Raw genomic sequence first — 24501 nt, 5'->3', positions numbered from 1 at the left:
TATCTAGTCCCATTTTCTCAAAGAAACATGCCCTGACCACCCAGCTCCATGGTGACTATTTCCTTCTTTAAATCACTACATTACCATTGTTCGTATATGGTCCTTAGCAGATGATACAAAAAGTGTTAAATGATGAACAAGCATGTATCAACTGACTAAATCAATGAAGTTATCACTTTTAAGGTACTCAGGCTTTGCCCGGTATTATTTATGACCTATTCAAAAAACATAGTGTAGCAATCATATATGCCATGTAACTATGAAAATAAATGAGTGGAAATGATAACATGGAAGAATTTTACTAAATTTAACAGCACCAAATATTAACATGCAGCTATTGAAAGTTTCTTCTAAGATCAGGTTTTTAGCTCATATTCCTAATTACTAAACATTCTAGTTCCTTTAAACAAATGATGCTAAGCTATACGACAGTATTTTGAGACTATTTTTGGGTCAACAATTCTTTTTTTTTGAGAGAGAGGGAGAGAGAAAGAGCACATGAGTGGTGGTGGTGGGTGGTGGGAGCAGCAGGAGCCAGAGAGAGACAATCCTCAGCAGACTCATGCCCAACATGAAGCCTGAGACAGGGCTTGATCTCACCACCCTGAGATCATGATCTGAGCCAAAATCAAAAGGCAGGTGCTTAGCTGACTGATCCATGCAGGTGCCCTGAGTTAACAATTTTAAACAAAAAATAAACCGAATTCAAACATTGAAGTTTTTTCTGTCGCATTTCATCTTCATGATCTAGGAATCTGTTTTTAACATATATAGCTTTTTCTACAACATCATTGTACATAAAGTATTGTATTTTTTATCAAGGTCATGATGTAAACACTAATTTCTACTAAAATGGCATATTTGCATATCTTAAATTAGCAAAATTACAACCAAACCCCATAATTCTATGATAAAAAATAGGGTTAGGTTCAAACCACTTTAATCCTAAGAAATTTTGTAACCCAAACCCTAAAATTAATAAAAATAATCCTAAGAAAAAGGTTTGCTTTGTTAAAAAAAAAAACTCTCAAATTTTTAATAAGTAGATACTATCAAGACGTTTGCCTTTTTAAAAAGATCATGGGGCAGCCCGGGTGGCTCAGCACCTGCCTTTGGCCCAGGATGTGATCCTGGAGACCCGGGATCGAGTCCCATGTTGGACTCCCTGCATGGAGCCTGCTTCTCCCTCTGCCTGTGTCTCTGCCTCTCTCTCTCTCTCTCTCTGTCTGTCATGAATAAATAAATAAAATCTTCAAAGAAAAATAAATAAATAAATAAATAAATAAATAAATAAATAAATAAATAAATAAATAATCATGGAAGGCTATGAATGAGAAAGTTATGGCTTTCCCTTAACAGTTCCAGTACAGAGCTTGTGGTCAAGCAGAATGACAAAGATGAATATGCCATACTGAATTCTTCCAGACCTTACTTCATTCAGCTGAGTTAATGGACTTTATGCTCAGTTATAATCAGTTTGTGGTACAAAACCTGACATGGAGAATGCCAATGTTACTTCCATATTATACTGGTATCATTTCCCTGTGTATCAATTAACTATGAGCTACTTCATATTACAGAAACATCCTTTACCATAATAAACTACATTCAAGTACCTATTACCACATTTAGCAAGAAAGTCATTGTAGTTTAATTTTATAAGTCCCTTTCTCTTTTTCTTGTTTTGTCCAAGAATTCCAGGGCTTAAACATTTGCCAAAAAACAAAAGACACGCATGGACAATTTATTATTATTTGGCTGTTGTGCATTTGTTTCTCAGGTGGTGGTGTTTTGGGGGGTGCACGACTCAACTTGCAGCTCCATTTTCCCCATGCCACGGCCATAGGAAACCACCTAAAAGACTGTCAAGACCAAGATGATTAGTGTCCATCATTATTAATAGGCACCCAAATCAAGTCCACCACTGAAATCCTTCCCTCACAGAACTACTGAAGAATATGATGCTCAGCCCTAACTGATATCCAAGTCCACTTCACTTGGAAATAAGTTTTCATATGCTCAGTCCTTAATACAATGAATGTCACTATTATTCATTCTTCTTTCCCTGGTTGAAAAGACCAAAAATATCTAGTCAAAACTCTCCTTCAAAACTTTTCTGGCTTCTCCTCTATCATAACTCCTTCTTTGAATGCTTAGGCTTTTAAAAATAAAGTCCAACTTAGTATTTGTAGTCAGTATTATCTACTTTTACCTGCTAGTATCTCTTTTGGGCTGCAAAATGAAAAAAAATAAAGTGGACATGATAAAGTGAGGAAGTTTTACATAAATAGAAGATAGATGATTCAGGCATGATTATAAATTCCTGGTTATAAGACGACATGAATTTTGCAAAAAGACAAGCTTGAGATGTTGACATGAAGGATCCACAGCAATTCATGAAACAAAGGAAGGACAATAGATATGGACCATCTAATACATTGTAATATAAATTGTAACCCTTAAGTTAACATGTAATTAATTTTAAGTTTGGATAATTCTTAGATTCAGAAAACTATGATTGTGAACATTGTAATTTAAATTCCAGAGCTCAATTTCACATATTTTTTTCTGTTTTTGTTTTTATTAAGACACATTTTTTAGAGCAGTCTTAAATTCACAGAAAAATTGAGGGAAGGTATAAAGATTTCCCATATGCTCCCACCCATATGCTCTACATGACTTTGCTCTTTACCAATATCCTTCACCACCAGTGGAACATTTGTTACAACTGATGAACCTACACCAACGCATGATGATTGCCCAAAGTCCATAGTTTATATTATAGTTCACTTATGGAGTTGTACACACATGTATAGGCTTGGACACGTATAATGACATGTATCTTTCATTATAGTACCACACAATATATTTTCACGGCCCTCTGTGAGCAGCCTATTCATACGTTCCCCTCTAAACTTGCAACCATTGATCTTTGCTTTCTCCGTGGTTTTGCCTTCTCCAAACTGCTATATAGTTGGCATCTTCGAGTATGTAGCCTTTTCAGATTGACTCCCTTCACTTCGTAACGTGCATTTAATATTCCCTCATGTCTTTTCATGGCTCAATAACTCATTTATTTTAGCATTAAATAATATTCCATTGTCTGGATGTACCACAGCTTATCTATCCATGCACATACTAAAGGACATCTTAGTTGCTTACAAGTTTTGACAGTCATGAGTAAAACTGCTGTAAACAACCATGTGCAGATTTTTATGTGGACATAAGTTTTTAGTTTTTAACTCTTTTGGGTAAATACCAAGGAGCATGACTGCTGGGTTATATAATAGGAGCATGTTTCGTTTTATAAGAACTATTAAATAACTATGGTTAGGAGTGAATAAGCAGGGAATAAAAGTACCTGTTGCTCCACATCCTAATCAGCATTTCGTGCTATTGTTGTTCTGCATTTGGGCCATTTTAATAGTTGTGTGGTGGTATCTCATTATTTTTAATTTCATTTCCCTGCTGACAAATGATTTAGAACAGGCTTAAATGTATGAATCTAAAATAACAAGAAAAAATGAGTATCAACTATATAGTATTTTTATTATATCAGAATTAATTGATCTAAGAATATTTAAATTGAAGAGAAAAATTTTTATTAAAATATGTTAAAAATGCCACTTTTTAGCTTAAGTGCCATACACATTGCTGGAGGATGATTTCTATTCTTGCAAATAGTATTCTCTGATGTGGTTGAAATTCTCTAATTGACTTAGCATGAAGATACAAATTTATATGTTTGCAATATGAACCTCAGTAAGAGTAATGACCATCATATTGAAAAAAATGAGCCTATGTCTTTGTATGCAATGATTTTGTTCAAGTTTTTAATTTTGTAAATGTAATAATTAAATGGGATAATTCATGTAAAGTATCATAATGTGTTCAATACATAGTAATTTTACTAAATATAATCTAGTGATGTTTTGTTTAGGTAAGATTTTATATTAAGGGAAGAAAATAAACTTTGGTTAAAATAAGGTTTACTACTAGTATCCTGAATTAATTAGATTTAAAAATTGTTGTCAAGAATAATGAATATATGTTAAACTAAATGCAGAGTTTGAGAGAGAAGGTGGTTGAGTAATCTCCAGGATCAAGTGCCATGGATGGTAACTTCTATCAAATATTTAAGAAAAAACTATGCAAAGTCCTTCAAAGAAAAAAAAAAAAAGAAATATTTCCTCACTCATTTCATAAGGCCAGCATTAATTCATATACCAAAACCAGATAGAACATTACCTGGAAGAAAAAAGTGATATAGATCTCTATTCCTTATGAACATACATAGACACAGAAAATCAATGAAAGTTTGGTTTTGAATGCAAGGATAAAACAATCAGGATCAAATTGATAATGAATTTTGATAGTGGCATTTACCTCAGGAATGCAAGGTCACTCAGCATCTGCAAACCATTCAATATAATTCACCTTATTAAAAAAAAGAAAAAAGTGTATGATTATTTTAATAGAAAAGAAGGATTTGACAAAGTTTAATATAACATTTATGAAAAAACCTTCAGCAAAGTAGTAATAAAATATATTTTTCTCAGTCTGATAAAGGACATAAAATAAAAATCTGAAACTAAGATCACACTTAAGAATGCTTTCTTCTAGAATTTGTGATGGGGTTTTAATTACTAGTGGAAGCAGTAGCATGTGGACCTTCAGAAAATGGCCATGGGGTCATGTTACCTAAGTTTGAAATCAAATTCTATACTTAACTACTTTTTGTTAATCTTTGGAAAATTATGTAAACTCTTAAGTTTTGGATTCTTATTATGCCAAATGGAGGTAATACTATAAAATACTATGCTGACTTATGTTTTTAAATAAAATAAGACATAAAGGATACTTATTTTGATATCTAGCAAGTCCATTCCCGGTCAACATGTTACTTAGAAAGAAATTTTTCACTGGATCTTCTTAATGCAGATTTGGAGAAACCTGGCAGGAAAAAAAAAAAGTATTAGAAGCAAGTATTGAGTTTTGTCTTCGTCTCTCAAAGAGTTATATTTGTAAATTTGCTGTCATTTTACTAAACTGAAAAAGCCCAAGTTGCAATTTCTAAATAAACTGAGTAGCCTCAGTGAATCAGATGTATCTTAACAAGCAAGCCATTTACTACCCTTCTTCAGCCATATAGGATGAAGGTCAGGCAACTATGTGGAGGAAACGCAAAATTGATCAGCAACAGTGTAACATGAAGCATTAATCATCTCTTTTTTTAAGGTGTTATTTATTTATTCATGAGAGACACACAGAGAGGCAGAGACATAGACAGAGGGAGAAGCAGGCTCCCTCCTGGGAGCCTGATGCAGGACTCAATCCCAGGACCCGAGGATAACAGCCTGAGTTGAAGGCAGACACTCAACCACTGAGCTATCCAGGTGCCCCAGAGCATTAATATTCTAACATGAATGAGCTCGCTTCCTCAGATGGGTGTACATCCTGTGAAATAGTTATCCATGAGGAGTCACATGTGACAGCTCAAATGAGTAAGATCACTGTTTATTTATTTATTTATTTATTTATTTATTTATTTATTTATTTATTGCATGTGTCCGAATATAATTGTATGTAAGAATACTTTATTTTATTTTATTGTATTGTATTGTATTTTTTTAAAGAATATTTTAAAGTAAAAATTGCCTACCTAAATGTTTTAATCTTATAGTTCATGTTATGGGTTGATTGTATCCTAAAACTGATATGCTGAAGCTCTAAACTACAGTACCTCAGGATATGACTTTATTTGGAGATAAAACCTGCAAGGAGCTATCAAGTTAGAATGGAGTCATTAGGGTGGGCCCTAATCCAATCTCCTGGTGTCCTTATAAGAAGAGGAAAGTTGTACACAAAGATAGGGCAAAGATCTGTGAAGACATAGAAGATAGCCATCTCTAAGCCTAGAGAGAAGCCTGACTGTCCCCTAAATCTAGAACTTTTATCCTCCAAAACTTTGAGAAAATAAATTTATGTTGTTTAAATCATCCAGTCTGTGGTACTCTACTATGGCAGCCTTAACAAACAAATGCAGGAAATATTTTCTGAGCTTGTTTATTAGATAGTACATTACCTGTCACAGCATTTCAGAATCTTTAATGAAATTCAGGTGAGGGAGGCTAATAAGTTTTTATGCCTCAAAGACACATCTTGTGATATTAGAAATGTACTTTATTTACATACTTTAATGAGATAAACATTGGTATTCTTTGACACTAGGTGTTTGAATTTTATCCAGTACTAGAAATTCATTTACTGTCTGAGGAATCAATACTGTATCTGAGTAGGAATTTCTCTAAATTCTAGTCTAATTCATTATCTCACCATAAAAAAAAAAAAAAAGATTGAGGAAGATCAATGTCAAGGTTATTTATGCAGGGCAGGAACTGTGATAGAAAGTAAAATAACAGTTAAAATAACATTTTAAAGATCACTGCAATTCTTAGTGTTACTAGCTGGCTGCTGCTGCTTTTTCACTAAAAGAAGCAAGCTAGTTAGATAATAAGAAGGCTCATATTTCTAATTGTTGAGTAAATAGTAAGGAAACAGTCTTCTTATGTGAGACAAAATTCTTGAGAGAGTTAATGAGCAAAGAAGGCATATGTTTTCAGTGAAAAGATACAAGACTAGGCTGGGGAAAAGAGAAACAAAAAGACAAAATTTGTGAATGATGTTTTGAAATCAGACCCTTAATTTTCCTATTAGAACAAGCAACTGAAGATTGAGGACCAAAAGTAGTCAAGCCACATTCCAGGAGGTGCTAACAATCACATCCAACACCATCCACAGACATCTCAATAGTTAATACCCCAAGACAATGAGCGTATCTTTCTGTCTTGGTATCAAGAATAAGAAAATAAAGTTTATATTTCTTAATTCCTTATTTGCCCTTTGAGAGCACATATTAAAAACTGTTTAATAAATGAGGTTGGGCTAGAAAGCACTGGAGTGATTTCTTCCCTTTGCCCTAATACTTCTTGCTAATTCAGAGGTCAAGTGGAACAGTATCCATTAAAAATGACACGGTTTTATAAACAGGCATTTTAAATGCCATAGACATTTGAATAAATATTTTTCCATCCATAATTACTTAATTATTATCAATTTAGAGTGTGGCATGAGCATATGGTAGCCACCCATCTGCTCATTTATTTCCTCTCAATTACCATTAATTTTCTTGATGGTGACAGTGTTTAACCAAATCAAACTAATTAATAACAGTCTACTGAGTCAAGGCCTTTCTCTTTGCATCACATGCTCATTCATCAATAGCTGACTACTATAATGTGATCAAATTTGAGTAGAATAAAACATTTTGATGAAAATTATTTGAAGATTTATTTGAGGATTCTTAAATTTATGTCATCTCTCATTCTTGAAAGTCACATTATTTTGAATATACTAAAAGTTCTAAACATTCTTTCCCTCTAGGTTTTATCTTATGCAAATAAAAATCATAAATTCCTCTGTGTGTGATACATATTTTCTTGTCTTAAAAACTTGTAAATGTTCCTTATGGTTTAGTATACAGCTAGGAAGAAACATCAGCCTTAAGCACTAGCTCTTTCCCAGTGAGAATTATTGCTATGTTTTTATCTGATAATATAGTACTTCCTCTTCCTATGAAGAAAAGCTGATGGACTACCTGATGTGCATCAGTTAACAGACTAAGTGTCAAGTGGAGGTATGTGGGCATATTTACTGGAAAAATAGATGAAATATTTTTTATATCTTATAAATTTTGTGAAAGGCCTAATAAAAGTATCATGAAAAGTAAAGTATTGACCATAACTCCATCTATATACTAATTCCTTATTTAAGAACAAACTACTGAAATTAGAAAATGAAACTTAAGCTGGGAAGATGGATAGTTGGATTAAGCAGCCCCAAGAGTGTCTCCCAAGTTTTTTTTTTTAACCTTCTCTCAAGGTTTTCTCATCCCAAATACCACTTCTAAATCCTCACCACAGGCATGACTTTCAAAAGCTCTGGCTTTGTCATAGATAACACACTTCCCATGGAACTCATTCACACAGCTAAAGCTTTTAACTAGTTTTATAAAGGTAGAAGACCACCAAAATAAATGCAAATACAAGAGTGAAACAGTCTGGCTTATTAAAGGCAGAACCTAGCTAGGATCCATGGACCTTATTTCAAAGTCTTGGGCCACACATATACTAGTCCAGTATTTCTCAAAGTTTTGGTCTCCAGACTCCTTCACCTTCTTAAAAATTATTGAGTGCACAACAAAACTTTGCTTACATAAACTAAATCATCAATGATTACTGTATTTTAAAATAAATAGATATTTTGAAAATACTGAAATAGCTGTGTTTTAATATGTGTTCCACCACATGTTGACATAAATATTTTTATGAAAAGTAATTGTATTTTCTAAAATAAAAATATAATAAGAAAAGCAGCATTGTTTTATATTTTTTATAAACATTTCAACATCTGGCTTAATGAAATAGAATTGGATTCTTATATCTGCTTCTACATTCTAATCTCTTGCAATATATTGTGTTGGTTTGAAATACATGAAGGATATATGAAGAAAATCTGACCTCATACAGTTTTGTAGATGGAAAGTATAGGAGATATTAGCATTTTGGTATCCTTTTCAGATAATTATAAATATTCTTCTTTGATTCTATACAAAAGTTAACAATAGGTAACATCTGAAATGTTAATTAAAATGTGTAATTTGAAAGAATATAAGTTAACTTTTTGTATATAGTCTATTATATTAAAACCTACTGCTCAAATTTACACATTGAGTGGAATTTTCACTTGTAATTATGAATGATAACAAAATACTATACATTGATAATTTGTAAAGTATTTGGGTTTTTAATTTTTTTTCCATCCAGTGAAATTTATTCAGCAGGTAAAACATCAGCCCCATATGAAAGGACACAGAACAGTCATCATGCAAGAAAGTCAGGGTGCATCTTTATGTTCACCTTATTTGCAGAGTTGTTACATATGCATATTAGACGGGAGTAGAGGGGCACAGGAAATGAACCATGATCACTTCCTGGGAAGGTAAGTAACCAGCTAGGCATACATGTGAGAGGGATGTTTACATTTGTGTATGAATTTTGTGCCCTAGAATATCGTTGTTTCTAGGTTTTCTCATTTGACAGAGGAAGGAACAAGGAACTATATGTGTATATACAAATCTGTGTGTGTGTGTTTGTGTGTGTGTGACCGTTTACCTACATCAGGGTAACCATGAGCTCACACTGATGTTCCTAATTCTAATCCATTACCACGTAGATTATTCTAGACTCCTACCCCTGCTTTTCTGTACACCTACTCTTTACCAGTGAGAAACCTCCTTTCAACCAATTTACATTTATTTACTTAATTGCTCAATTCCAGTATTTACCAAATCTATTTATTTCCAAAATTACTTAGATTAGTAACTTTTTACCCCTCTTCAGTGAAGTTAATTCATACATTAATAAAACAGTGGATGCTCTTGTCAATGAAGAATGTGTTCCATCCTGAAATCTGACATCCTAAATGATTCTTTTAAAACTTTCATGCTCTAAGATTTACTCTTTGTGCTATAATTTTCTATGAGTTTTGACAAATACATACCTTTATCTATCCAAAATTATATAATACAGAACAGTTTCATCACCCTAAAAAAACAACTGTACTTCATCTATTCAATTTTCTTCCTTTTCTCCCAAGCCCCTGGCAAATACTGACCTTTTTTACTATTGCTATACTTTTGCCTTTTCCGGAATGTCCTGTAATTGGAATCATACAATGTAGAGCCTTTTCAAACTGACTTTTTTCATTTAGCAATACGCATTTGAGATCCTTCCATGTCTTTTCATAGTTTGATAGTTCATTTCTCTTTGTCACTGAATAATATTCTTTCATGTGGATGTTACTACAGTTTTCTTGTCCATTCACTTATTGAAGGACATCTCCTTTGCTTCTAATTTTTTAGAAGCATTATGAATAAATCTGTTTAAACGGGCATGTGCAGGTTTTTGTATGGATATACGTTTTCAACACTTGGGTGCTATGATTTGAATGTTTGTATTTTCCCCAAATTCAGATGTTGGAATCTTAAAGGTTTATGTGATGGTATTAGAAGATGGAACTTTTGGGAGGTCATTAGGTCATGAGAGCATGAAAGGGTTTAGTGCTCTTATAGAAGAAATCCCACACAGCTCTTTAGCCTCTCTTACCATGTGAGGCCACACTGAGAAGTTGACAGTATGTAACACAGAAAAGGACCTTCACCAGAACCTGATCATGCCGGCATCCTCATCTTCCAGCAAATGTTTGTTGCTTATAAGGTGGACAGTCTATAGCATTTTGTTATAGAAGATGAATTAAGACAGATGGATTAAGACACTTGGGTAAACACCTAAGAGTGTGATCACTGGATTGTATGTAAATTGTAAAACTACATTTAATTGAATTTTTACACTCAGGTTTCCATTTGGACAAACATCTTATTATCACAGTACCCCTTTGTGCTCTGCTCCTCCACACTATAAACTGACTTCGCAGACTAGAACAATCTACTGTAATCCAGTGCTACCTATGACAGAATGGACAAGTCTGCATAATTCTGGAGTGCAATCATGAAATGTTTACTTTTTAACAGCACAAGACCACATTATCCAATAACATTTTTCAGTAATGAGGGAGACATTTTGATTTTTATATGCTGATTCTATCTACTCCTCAATTGTTTCAGAGTCTGGCAGGAAAGAGAGGGTCTAATGGGTATCTTCCCAAAAGGATAAAGACATATGTCCATAGAAAAATTTGTATTCAAGTCTTCATAGAAACCTTATTCCTGTTAACTAACGAATAGCAATACAGATGACCATTAAGTTGTAAATGGATAAACAAAATTGCAATATAAGTTGCAATTATTATTCAGAGACTGAATACAGGTTTGTCATGTTCATAACTCTCCTAGGAGAGATGTTAAAAGACTTACAGAAGAGAATTGTAACTAAATTCCCCAAGCCTTTTAAGGTTTGGATACTGTCGCAACAGTCCATCAAATTTTGCTCTTTTTAGTTGCCTTCTGCCTACTATCCTTTATAAACTTGCAAGTATTTCTGAGATTCCCAGAAGCTATTCATTTGTGTTTGTGAACACGTTTGATTTTGCAAGGAGTGTCAATACACCATTTCTAGAATAATTTCCCACCATTTCACTCTGGGTTTCATGATTCCTACCAATGATCTGTTTTGTCTCAACTAGGCACTATAACTGATATACCAGAATTCACAGTGTTACTAGAAATTCAGTAAATGATAAGAATGCAAATCTCCATACTGCATGATATGCTGTATCATTAAAAAGCCTTAAAAACGACTTCAACTCTTACCTAACACAATCTGCTTCTGATTGCAGTCTCTTTTTCCACTCAGGTCCTTTGACAGGGCCAGCTAGAGGCTGCTAAAAATTTTCTCTTAGTGTCATTTTAGTGACATTTCACATAATCTGATATCTTATGTCTCAGTGTGCAAACACTTTTAAATTAATGATTTTTTTTCATGCAATATGGTTAATCTTGGTAATGGTTTATGTGCGTGTGCATAGAAATACATTCTGCTCTTTTGAATGGAATGTGCTGTGCCAATTAGCACAAATTGATTTACTTCATTTTCATATCTTACCCTTAGGAAAACCTTATTTTATACAGCCCTATACAATCCTCTATGGTTTCCTCTGTTACTTTCTCACCTCAACTTCCATTGCTCTTCTTCTTGTCCATTTAAACTCAAAGTACAAGCTACCTTTATGATTAATTCACTCATAGCAACCTCTTTGCTATTCTCTAAACATACCAAAGAAGTTCTGCACCTGGATCCTTCAGGCTCCACAGTGAGTGTAGAGTCTACTTAAGAATCTTTCTACCCTCTCTCTCTGCCCACCCATACACACACTTTTTCTCTAAAAATAAATAAACAAATATTTTTAAATATATTCTTTCTTACAGCCTGGCCAAATCCATCATCTGCTTCAGAACTCTTCTTAAATATGATAGGAAAAGAAAAATCTTCCCAAGCAAATCTATATAAAATAGTGAGCCACATTAATAGTAATTTCCCAATTTACCCTGCTTTTTTTTTACTCTGTGTTTTACATATTGCATTTTTGTTTGTTCATTTTTATCTTCAGCCAGTAGAATATAAATTCAATTGGGACAGGAAGCTAGTTTTGTTCCATTTTTAAATTTTCCAGCACCAAAACAGAGCATAATACACTGTATGGCATCTCAGACATCTTAAAATATAAGTATCCAGTTATGAGCCTAAAATAATAATTCCCCCATAAGCAATTTGATATTTTTTATAAGTGTGGAATCATACTGTTTTCCCATGCTTTAAATTTAAATCTTATTAACTCTGTGTAAACTGGGACTGGGGCTGGATAAAAACATGAAAGAATAAGATATTAGGAGAAAACTTGCTTAGTATTTCTAAAATTAAGTTCCAGTAACTCCTCTTCCCATTTTAAAAAAATTCCTCCTCAAAATCTGCCCTGTTTTTTCTGCATACACTGAACCTGTGGTGCCTTTCTGGTTCTGTCTGAAAGTATACCTCCTTTCTACTACTTTTTCTCTTCCATATTCCTAGGTATCTCTTGCTCCTCTGAATTCACAGCCCTGGTCTTATTTATATTTTAAAGAAATAGACGTGACTCTTCCATGAATGTCATACTCCATTTCATCTTTGTTGTTTGCTTTAACCCATTACATCCTTTACCTTGGGAATCAAAAGAAAGGTTACCTTGGGAATCAAAAGAAAGGACAGTGTCCTCACTTTGGAAGCACAAATAATAAAATTGGAATAATACAGAGAAGATTAGCGTGCCCTCTGTGCAAGGAGGACATGCACATTTGTGACACATTCCATATTTTTCAAATAAGCATATGAAAAGATGTTCCACATCATACCTCATTAAAGAATTGCAAATTAAAGCAACAATAAAATTGTTTCCATTACACATATAGTAGAATGACTAAAGCCCAAAACACTGACAACATCAAATGCTGGCGTGGATGTGGAGCAACAGAGAAAAATACAACATTCATGCTGGTGGGTATGAAAAATGGTGCAATTACTTTGGAAGATTGTTTAGCAGTTTCTCACAAAAATAAGCACATTCCTACCATATGATCCAACAATCACACTTGTTGATATTTACTCAAATGAGTAGAAAACTTATGTCCACACAAAAACTTTCACATGGATGTTTATAGTATCTATTTATAATTGCCAAAACCTAGAAGCAACTGAGATGTCCTTCGGTAAGTGAATGGGTAAGTAAACTGTGGCCCATCCAGACAATAGAATATTATTCAATGCTAAAAAGAAATACGTTGTTGGGGCAGCCCGGGTGGCTCAGCAGTTTAGCACCTGCTTTTGGCCCAGGGCCTAATCCTGGAGACCCAGGATTGAGTCACACATCGGGCTCCCTGCATGGAGCCTGCTCCTCCTTCTGCCTCTCTCTCTCTGTCTCTCAAGAATAAATGAATAAAATATTAAAACTGAAGACCAATAAAAAATAAATTAAAAAAAATAAAAAGAAATGTGTTGTCAAACAATGAAAAGGCATGGAAGAACCATAAAGGTGTATTACTAAGTGAATGAAGACAATCTAAGAAGGCTATATACTGTTTGATACCAATTATACAGCCTTCTAGAAAAGGCAAAACTATGGAGACACTAAAAAGGTCAGTCAGTGCAGGAGTATAAGGAAAAGAAGGGATAAACAGGTGGAACAGGATTTTTAGGGCAATGAAACTATTCTTTATATAACTATAATGTTTGATAGATGTCTTTATGAATTTATCAAAACCCATATAATGTATACCAGAAGTGAACCTTAATGTAAACAATGGGATTTGAGTGATAATGACGTGTTAATGTTGGTTTATTGCTTGTAAACAAATGCAGGTCTCTGGTGTGGGGTGTTGATGGTGGGGTAGGCTGAATGTGCAACGCAAGGAGGTATATAGGAATACTGTCCTTTCCACTCAGTGTTGTTGTTAAGATAAAACTGCACTGAAAATGAAGTATTTATATTTTTAAAGAAAGTACAGAGAAAGTACTTTCCTTAATTGGACTTCTTGAACCAAACACGACTTGGTATGGCACCTTTAAATAATTGCTTTGTGTAAAGAAACCCCAAATTTATTTAATTTATTTAACTTAAGAAAGTCTGTGATCAGGGGATCCCTGGGTGGCGCAGCGGTTTGGCGCCTGCCTTTGGCCCAGGGCGCGATCCTGGAGATCCGGGATCGAGTCCCACATCGGGCTTCCGGTGCATGGAGCCTGCTTCTCCCTCTGCCTGTGTCTCTGCCTCTCTCTCTCTCTCTCTGTGACTATCATAAATAAATAAATTAATTAAATTAAAAAAATATTAAAAAAAAAAAAGAAAGTCTGTGATCAAAATAGACGAGCTATATTTTTAAAGGAATAACTTGTGTATTTATCATAACTAGACAGATAACAGACTAAAAGATGTGCAGTTGTCATCTCAGCAATCAGATAACGAAAATAAATAAAAGGCATCCAAATTGGCAAGGTCAAACTTTCACTTTTCACAGATGACACAATACTGTACGTAAGAAACTGGAAAGACTCTACCAAAAAAATTACTATAACTGATACAGGAATCCAGCAAAATCATACAATATAAAATCAACACACAGAAGTCTGTTGCATTTCTATCTCACTAATAATGAAGCAGCAGAAAGGCAAATTAGGGAAACGATCCCATTTAAAACTGTACCAAAACCCATAAGATGCCTAGGAATAAACCTAGACAAAGAGGTAAAAGACCTGTACTCTAAAAACTATAGAACACTTATAAAAGAAATTAAGGAAGACATAAAGAAATCCATGCTCAGGGATTGGAAGAACCAGTATTGTTAAAATGTCTATATTACCCAAAACAATCTACACATTTAATGCAATCCCATCAAAACAACACCAGCATTTTTCATAGAGCTATAACCAACAATTCTAAAATTTGTGTGGAACCACACCCCAAATAGCCAATGAAATCCTGAAAAAGAAAACCAAAGCTGGAGGCATCACAATTCCACACTTCAAGCTGTATTACAACACTGTAATCATGAAGACAGTGTGGTACTGGTACAAAAACAGACACATCGATCAATGGAAAAGAATAGAGAAACCAGAAATGGACCCTCAAATTTATGGTCAACAAAGCAGGAAAGAATATCCAATGGAAAAAAAGACAGTCTTTTCAACAATAGTGTTGGGAAAATTGGACAGCAACATGCAGAAGAGTGAAACTGGACGATACCTAAATGTGAGACAGGATCCATCAAAATCCTAGAGGAGAACACAAGCAGCAACTTCTTTGACCTTGGCCACAGCAACGTCTTGCTAGACACATCTTTGGAGGCAAGTGAAACAAAAGCAAAAATGAACTATTGGGACTTCATCAAAGATAAAAAGCTTCTGCACAGTAAAGGAAACAATAAAACTAAAAGGCAACCTATGGGATAAGAGAAGATATTTGCAAATGACGTATCAGATAGAGCTAGTATCCAAAATCTATAAAGGACTTATCAAACCCAACACCCCAAACATAAAAAATCCAGCTAAGAAACGGGCAGAAGACATGAACAAACATTTACTTCTCCAAAGAAGACATACAACTGACTAACAGACACATGAAAAAATGTTCACCATCACTCATCATCAGGCAAATAGAAATCAAAACCACAATGAGATACCACCTCACACTGGTCAGAATAGTTAAAAATTAACAACACAGAAAACAACAGATGTTGGTGAGGTTGTGGAGAAAGAGGAACCCTCTAACACTGTTGGGAATGCACACTGGTGTAGCCATTCTGGAAAATAGTATGGCGGTTCCTCAAAAAGTTAAAAATAGAACTACCCTATGACCCAGCAATTACACTACTAAATATTTATCCAAAGCATACAAAAATAGTGATTCCAAGGGGCATATACACTTAATGTTTATAGCAACATTATTAACAAAGCCAGATTATGGAAAGAGCCCAAATGTCCATATACTGATGAATGGATAAATAAGAGGTTATATATATATATATATATATATATATATATATATATTTTTTTTTTTTTTTTTTTTCCCCCGGGCCCCGAGGAGCTCATTCAGGCTCCAGTGCTAACACACTATTTATTAGGTGAAAGTTTTATCTGAAGCCAGTGAGAAGCATCGACTGATACCAGCAAACCTGAGCTCCTTTTAGGACACAGGCCCAAATGCCAACATGACTGATGCCAGGAACCCAGGGAAAGCTATTTATGGGGTCTCTAATCAGGCCGTTGTAGTATAGCTGGTTTCTGTGGCTGCCCAACGAGGTGGAGCGACACCAGGCCACCATGAGTTATGTGCCCGGTCATCTTCAGTTTTCAAGGTCGAAGGGAAGGAGAGTTAGGCCCACTGGCTGCTTCTCTGTTCCCTGCCTGTCAACTAGTGACAGCCTGAGCAGAAATAGTGTGTGGAGAAGTTCTTCCCAGGTGCTGGATACCATGGTAAAAGGCCAAGTTGGGGGGGGGGGGCAGGAGACTAAAGACCCCACCGCCTGATGAATGTGCTGTATCTCCTCATCTGAGCCCTTCCTTTCCATTATTCCCCAACCACCTTATACTGATGCTATTTTTATCACAATTAAAAATGTTCATTGGTAAAGAAAATATATATATATATTTATATATATATATTCATATATATATATGAATGACTATAGGGAACAAATTGAGGGTTGATGGAAGGAGGTGGGGGTTAGACTAAATATGTGATGGGCACTTGTTATGAGCACTAGAAGTTAACTGTAAGTGATGAATCACTAAATTGTATTCTTGAAACTAATACTCCACTATATGTTAACTAACTTGAGTTTAAATAAAATCTTAAGAAAAAAAAGATGTGCAGCTGTCAAATTAAACTGTATAAAACACAAACATTTTTAAAGTACTGTCACATGCAAACTACACTAAAAAATCTAGAATGCCATACCTACACTTAGAATGAGAAAAATAATTATGAGTGAGTGATATTAAAAGATTATATATGATTTCTAAATTATAAAAGTCACTGGGAAATGTTAACTAGATTAACAACAATCTAGTGTCAAAAATTGGTTATTCAAGGACAAAATTCATCCTCTTTATATTTCAGTCCAGATGTAATTTTTTTTCAGTGGATTTGAAATTCTTTACATGAGGCATATTCTCTAGCTAATCACTAACACTTTCACTCCCTATTTTCTCCTTCTAGACTGCCTCACACATTGACAAATCACCTGGCTTTTGAAAACATGCTTTGCCACCATTCCCTCATCTAATCTATCTTGTGATAATGTCCAGAAATATTGAAAAGTCAGTATGTTCTCAATCTTTGGAAATCAATGTCACATTAAAAATAAAAGCAATTAGAAGTTTTGTGAGTGACATCAACAAAATTAATGGAGTGGAGAACTCTAAAATCCTGTCCCTCTATAAAAGTAGTGAGGAGTACGGTGACAGATGGTGCCCACACTTACTGTAGTGAGTGTTGAGTAAAGTATAGAATTGTCAAATCACTATATTGTACACCTGAAGCTGACATAACACTGTATCCCATGGGAGGTATATGAAAAATGACCTCCAAAGACCAAAAATCCACAAGACCAAAGAGAAAGGCCAACAAGATTAGCTTGATAGAAATTATTTATTAAGGAAACTTACAGACATAAGTGTGTCTGGGAAGTCATGAGATAAGTATCTGGAACCCCACTTCCTGTAGGACCTCCTATTGTAGCCCTAGATGCTGGAGCTGGGCTGAAGGGTGTTGGGTCAGGGCAAGTTAATGATCGCAAAGCTCCATTACTGAAGTTTAGGTCTTCTTCTCTTGATTAGTATTTTACTTTTTAGTGTAAACTTCTATTACCTTTCATAAAACCCCCACAGCCTGTGAAATGTATATTTATGTTAAATGTCCAAACAGGCATTTCCATTGGACATAAAGCAGAGGAGTGGTTGCTAGGGGGAGGAGGATGAGACGTGATTGCTTACTGGTACAGGGTTTTTGTTAGGAATGATGAAAATGTTCTGAAACTAGATAGTGGTAATGGTAGCATAATATTATGAATGTACTAAAGGCCTCTAATTGTGCAAAGTGGTGAAAAGGACAATTTTATGTCATGCGAATTTCATCTCAATAAAATAATGTGCTTTTTCTAATCTTGTCAACTATAACTGTTATACTCTTTTCTCTAGTAATGGTATATCATTTGTACTTACCTTGAGCTACATTTTATTATAGACTGTCCTTTATTCATTTATTTCAGTAGCTAAACAAATATTTATAAAATACCTATTATTTCACAGGCACTTTCTTTTCACTGGGCCTACAGCAGTGACATAAGCAGACTGAATCTTCTCTTCACGGAGCCTGAGTCTTAATAGGAGAGGAGAGTAAAAAAAAAGTCATTAAAAATTAAATAACATGCTCAAATATTTTATTTTCCCTCTTCATACAAATGAATTTTTCTTATTCTCTCTTTCTTTTGCACACACACAAAGACACATATGAACATAGATGCATATGTACACACACACACACACACACATACAAGCATACAGGTAAGTTCTCACATGGCTTGACATAATAAGTATTACATATTCTCACTGATAGACCTCAGAAAAAATAATGATATCTAGGGACACAATCTCTACTACTTTATTCCATGGACAATTTCCTTCAAAGTAACTTATTTTCCCTTGAAATTCTTTGAAGTGTATTGCTTTTTGGAAAAACAAATTTTTTTTTCATGGATGAAAGAAGAGGGGCATATGAATTGTGAAAGTGATTGAGTAGGCCATTTCTGCAATTTGTTCCAAATGTGAAAGTGTAAATCACAATTTGTAAAGTCATAAACAAAAGTATTCTTTCTATGAAATTTTAATATTATAATTCCATCAAATTACACTTTGTTCTTGAAGGGATAAACTTTAAGCTCTTTTTCATTTGTAGAAATATGAATCCAATCTTCTACACTAACAAAATAAATATTTATATTTAATTCCTCAGCAATGCAAAGTGTTACAACGCTAAGCTCAATAATTTATGTTGTTCTTTACTTTTTGGGTTTTTTGAAATGAATTAATTCTCTGGAGGCCAGAGAGAAATTGCATAATGAGACATGTCAGAAATCTTGAGAAACGATTGCAAAAATCTCACAATTGAAGCAAACTTACAAGAAAAAGTTATCTCAATATTATGTCCTTCTGCAGCCAACTGGTGAGGTGTTAAACCCCAGGCAGCAGTAAGGAAAGATGGTGATGTAGGGAGCCAAGAAACCTTGCTTCCTTTTCCACCTTCCTCTCCAATAACACATGGTACCCACAAGCTGAGAACTGTCTGCTATTTTCTTTTTGGAATTACCTAGCTGAGTTGAGTGGAATTACCATGATGCCTGCCCCCTGCTTTTCTACCAGAGAACAACTCATATACCAAACTCACTTTTCTTAAGGGTTAGGGGCAAGGGTACTCAATCATTTACCTCTTTCTAAGCAAAGATAAATGGACTCAAAAATAAACCAGAGAAAATGCATCATAAGACATAAGGAGCCCTCTTAATTCCAACTCTATTTTTTCCCCAAGTCTCCCTTTGATTTCCATTCCCATGTTCATCTTATTTATATTTTAGAATTATTTTTAGAATATAATGGTAATGTCCATAAATCTTATCATTTCTGATAAAACAAATGTTACAATACGTTGGCTGGTTCCTTTTGACCTCTCCTACAAAAAAAATGAGAAAAGGGCAGCCTGTGAGTAAATATAGAATATTGCCAGAATATTTTTTAAATGCCAGAATTACCAATTTTACAAATCAGTTAGGTAGAAGCATTACTAGGAAACAGGATGGATAGAGTGATACTTGATCTTCATGTAAGTCTCAGCTGATTGTCTCTTTGTCCACCAGGATGTTCTTCTTAATCAACAGCAATGATTACTGGCTGCAGTTCAGAGTTGAGGAAATCAATTCTTCTAACAAGAAGGGCCCTGAATGATTTAAAAATACGGTCGACTAGTTTAACATTTTCTTTTTCACTTAGCTACAAAAGCAGCTGGAGAACCACTTGGCTGTTCCTCAAAGCACCAAATAAGTCAATATGTTCTGTGGAGAACAGAAGTAAATATCCTGATTCAAACATCCAAACATTTTCTCATCCAGTAAAAGAAGCTGAAGATTTATTGTTGTATTAGTTTCCTAGGGCAGGCCTAACAAATTACTGCAAACTGGGTGATGTAAAACAACGGAGGTTTATTCTTGCACAGGTCTAGAGGCCAGAGTTTGAAATCAAGGTGCCATCAGAGTGATATTCTTTTTGAAGGCTCTCAGGAAGAATTGTTCCTTACTTCTTCCTAGCTTCTGGTCATATCTGGTAATTCTTGATGTTGGCTTGCTTGTAGATGCACCACTTTACCCTCTGCCTCTGACTTCACAAGGTCTTCTTCCGGGTGACTATTCTTTCTTTTAAGGACACCAGTCATTGGAGTTAGGGTCCACGCTAATTCAGTATGACCTGACCTTTACTTATATAATTAAATTGGCAAAGACCCTATTTTCAAATCAGGTCACATTCTGAGGTTCTGGGTACACATACATTTTTGGAGGGGCTCTATTCAAACCACTACAGTTCTCAAGGTAAATCCAAGAAAAATAAGTCTGGTTATTAAGGCACTAAAAATAATAAGCAAACTTCTTGTCTTCCATGTGGGAAAAAGTGCCCACCATTTGAAAGCAATTTTAGTTTCAAAGGGAAAATAAGCTTCACCATAAAAGCCGTGGAAAGTGTTTACTTGTGCCTGAAAACATATCAGGTAACCTTATTCTGTTAGTATTTTATAAAGGTTTTATATTAAAATATTTTGAATTCAATTACTGATGTAGTAAAAAATGCTTTAGAATATACATATACCTCTTCACCTCCGTAAGGCATAACAATTTGGATGCCTATTATCTGCATTCAGATTTCTTTTTAATTCTTCTGTTTATCTAATTATTTTAGACATAGCTCCATTGCTAATAATTTTATGGTCATTCCAGTCTCTATGAAGGAATTCAAAGGAAAGCACACAGTAAATAGAAACCCTCACTCTTTCTAGAATGTAAAAGTATTCAACTTGGCATCATCAAAAGTGAGTAAGCATATCCTGGCTCCCCAAATCCTCTAGCCATTTTGTTAAAGCGATGTGGGCCATTTACTCCAGAGAATGGAAAGGAAATTTGATTCTTGAAATTATGTAAATCTAAAACTTCCTTTCTGTAGTCCATCAGTAAGAAAAGATTTTGTGACATCTATTGGCAGGTGTGAATTTTACTCATGTTTCTGGGAGATAACAGCAATTCCAGCAGCAACACAAAATATTAGCTTGCTTTATTTTTCTAAAATCATTTAAAATCAGGTTCTTAGTTCTTATCACTTGATAAGTGTTGAAAAATCCAATGTTTCTTTTTTTTTTTTTTAAATCCAATGTTTCTCTCATTCCTTCCTTCCCTCCCCCCACCCCAAAAATGTGTGCATTGGACTTGGGATCTTCACGGAGTCCAGAGGATACTTGAAATTTATTTTGCTTTTCGGCAACAGCAGTACTTGTTAACATGCTTAGATGTATTGTCTGATCAAGCATAGACCTAGTGAAGCTTTTGGTGTTTTTTTTTCTATGCCATACGTAATCGTATGCCCTTAAGCTGAGCTTCCCCATGGGCATCTGGACACCATTCCTTCTGAAATCCTGTCACCTCCATTGAAGGAAGGGTTGTCAAGTCTGGAAACTTCTGTTATCTTAATAGTATATCCCCTTCCTCATTTGCAATCATCCCCTCATCTGCTCCCCAAGAACTACCCTTTCTATACCCTCTCCTTCAATTCTTGCCTTCATCTTTATGTGAATGACTCTTGACCAAGGGAGAGGTTTTGGTAAGAAATATCCAGACTATGGGATTCCTGGGTGGCCCAGCAGTTAAGCATCTAACTTCAGCTCAGGTCGTGATCCTGGAGTCTCGGGACTGAGTCCCACATGGGGCTTCCTTCATGGAGCCTGCTTCTTGCTTCTCCCTCTGCCTATGTCTCTGCCTCTCTCTCTCTCTCTCTACGTCTCATGAATAAATAAAATAAAAATCTTTAAAAAAATATCCAGACCAGTACGTTATCTCTTAATTTTTGATTAACCTTTTTATTTTAAGATATTTATAGATTTGCATGCAATCATAAAAAATGATACAGAGAGATCTCACATATCCTTTACCCAGTTTCTCTCAATGGCAACATCTTGTAGAACCATAGTATTCTATCACAACTATGATATTAGCATTAATGTCACAGATGGACCATTTTTTCCACCACAAATATCTCTTATGCTGCCCTCCTTTTTTTTTTTTTTTTTTTTAATGCTGCCCTTTAATAGGCCCATCTGCCTCTCTTTCTCTTCCACTACATCTCCTTGTTAATCCCTGGCAATCAGTACCCTGATCCCCATTTCTATAACTTGTTATTGCAAGAATGTTATATAAATGTAATAGTATCCTATGTAATCTTTTGTGATTGGCTTTTTTTCCACTGAGAAAATTCATTGGGGATTCATCTAGGTCCTTGTATGTATCAACATCTGGGGTGTATGTTTATTTGTTTGTTTCCGTTGGTTGGTTGTCATTGCTAATTACTATTCTGTGGTATTGAAGATCTACAATCTTTTTAAGCATTTACCTACTAAGGGTATATGAGTTGTTTCCATGTTTTAGCTATTGGGAATAAAGCCTCTATAGACATTTGTATGCAGGTTTTTTATAAGTGTTCAATCTTTTGTGATAAATGTCTAGGAGTGCAATTGTTGGGCCATATGGTAGTTACATGTTTGGTTTTTAAGAAATTGCCAAAAATTGACCTCTAGAATGGCTGTACCATTTTACATTCCTACCAGCAATGTATGTGTGATCCATTTGCTCCACATCCTTGCCAATATTTGATATGTAACTATATTTTATTTTAGTCATTTTAGCAGGTACACAGTGATTTCACATTGTGGTTTTAATTTTCATCTCTTAAATGACTAATGATGATGAATGCCTTTTATTATGCATGTTTTTATGTGTATATCTTTTTTGAAGAAATATCCATTAATGTATTTTGCCTATTTTCTAATTAGATTGTTTGTTTATATACTGTTGATGCCCAAGGATAATTATTCTCAAGCCTAAAATCCAATGAAATTTCCCCTGCTAGATTTCAGACTTGCCTGAGACCTGGGACCCCTTTCTTCCTTCTAATTTCTCCCTTTTAGGATGGGACTATCAATCCTATGCTTATCCCATTATTGTATTTTGGAAGTCAGTAATTTGTCTGGTTTTACAGGTACACAGCTAGAGAAGAACTTTGCCTTGGGAACAATCACTCATGAGTATCACTCATGCTGATTTAGGTGATAGTAGGTGAGATTTTGGACTAAAGGTTGATGCTGGAAAGGGTTAAGACATTTGGGATCTTGGAATAGAATGAATATATTTTGCATATGAGAATGCCATGAATTTGGGGGACCAGAGGCTGAAGTATTATAGGTTGTATTGTGTCCCTTCTCAAATTCGTATGTTGAAGACCTATTCCCCAGCACCTCAGAATGAGACCTTATTTAAAGATAGGGCCTTGCCATAGGTAATCAAGTTAAAATTAGGTCATTAGGGTGAACCCTAATCTAACATGACTGTTGTCCTTATGAGAAAGGGAAGTTTGAACACAGAGACCTGCACAGAGAGAAGATGATGTGATGTCATAGGAAGAAGATGACCATCTACTCGCCAAGGAGAGAGCCTGGAACAGCTCCTTCCCTCATAGCCACTGGAATATAATGATGTCACATTAGCATTGATGTCACAGATGGACCATTTTTTCACCACAAGTATCTCTTATGCTGCCCTCCTTTTTTTTTTTTTTTTTTTTTTTTTTTTTAATGCTGCCCTCTTATAGGCAGGTTTATCTGCCTCTCTCTCTCTTCCACTACATCTCCTAGTTAATCCCTGGCAACACCTTGATTTCAGACTTCTGGCTTTCAGGGAGAGAAAAAATTTCTGTAGTTTAAGCCATCCCGTATGCTGGGCACCCACTAGCAGACTAATACCGTAAAGTCATCTGTTACTGAAGGGTTTTCAAAAAAATATTTATAACCTAAAAATTTGATTTGACAAAACTAGATAAGGAGATATTAAATTTTTCTACCTTTTTAGTGGGTTTTGGTAGTTTGTAATTTTGAGGGCTTTTTCATTCTCATACAAGCTTCCAAATTTACTGTCATAATGCTTTTTTATACTACTGCTTTGTTATTATTTTAGTATCTCTAGAATATATAGGCTTCCTAATATTGGTAATTTGTTTCTTCTATCCTTTTTTTCCAGATCACTTTTGCTAGAGGTTTATC

General features: G+C 34.7%; 2 long non-coding RNA genes and 1 other non-coding gene across 3 annotated transcripts; 1 reads left to right on the top strand and 2 right to left on the bottom strand.

Annotated features, from left to right (window-relative positions):
- Window positions 1-1730: 1730 nt before the first annotated feature.
- LOC111093650 lies at window positions 1731-4434 on the bottom strand. The gene is made up of 3 exons (XR_005382523.1): window positions 4387-4434; window positions 3362-3468; window positions 1731-1862 (listed from the first exon to the last, which is right to left on the bottom strand). It is a non-coding gene; the product is annotated as an uncharacterized LOC111093650 (long non-coding RNA).
- A 426-nt stretch (window positions 4435-4860) lies between these two features.
- On the bottom strand, window positions 4861-23914 carry LOC111093696. The gene is made up of 3 exons (XR_005382522.1): window positions 23831-23914; window positions 18397-18480; window positions 4861-4953 (listed from the first exon to the last, which is right to left on the bottom strand). It is a non-coding gene; the product is annotated as an uncharacterized LOC111093696 (long non-coding RNA).
- LOC119867254 lies at window positions 12823-12929 on the top strand. The gene has a single exon (XR_005382989.1). It is a non-coding gene; the product is annotated as a U6 spliceosomal RNA (small nuclear RNA).
- Window positions 23915-24501: the final 587 nt, after the last annotated feature.

Source organism: Canis lupus, chromosome 32 (assembly GCF_011100685.1).
Source record: "Canis lupus familiaris isolate Mischka breed German Shepherd chromosome 32, alternate assembly UU_Cfam_GSD_1.0, whole genome shotgun sequence".
NCBI lineage: Eukaryota > Metazoa > Chordata > Mammalia > Carnivora > Canidae > Canis > Canis lupus.
This window is presented reverse-complemented; position numbering and strand designations above follow the sequence as displayed.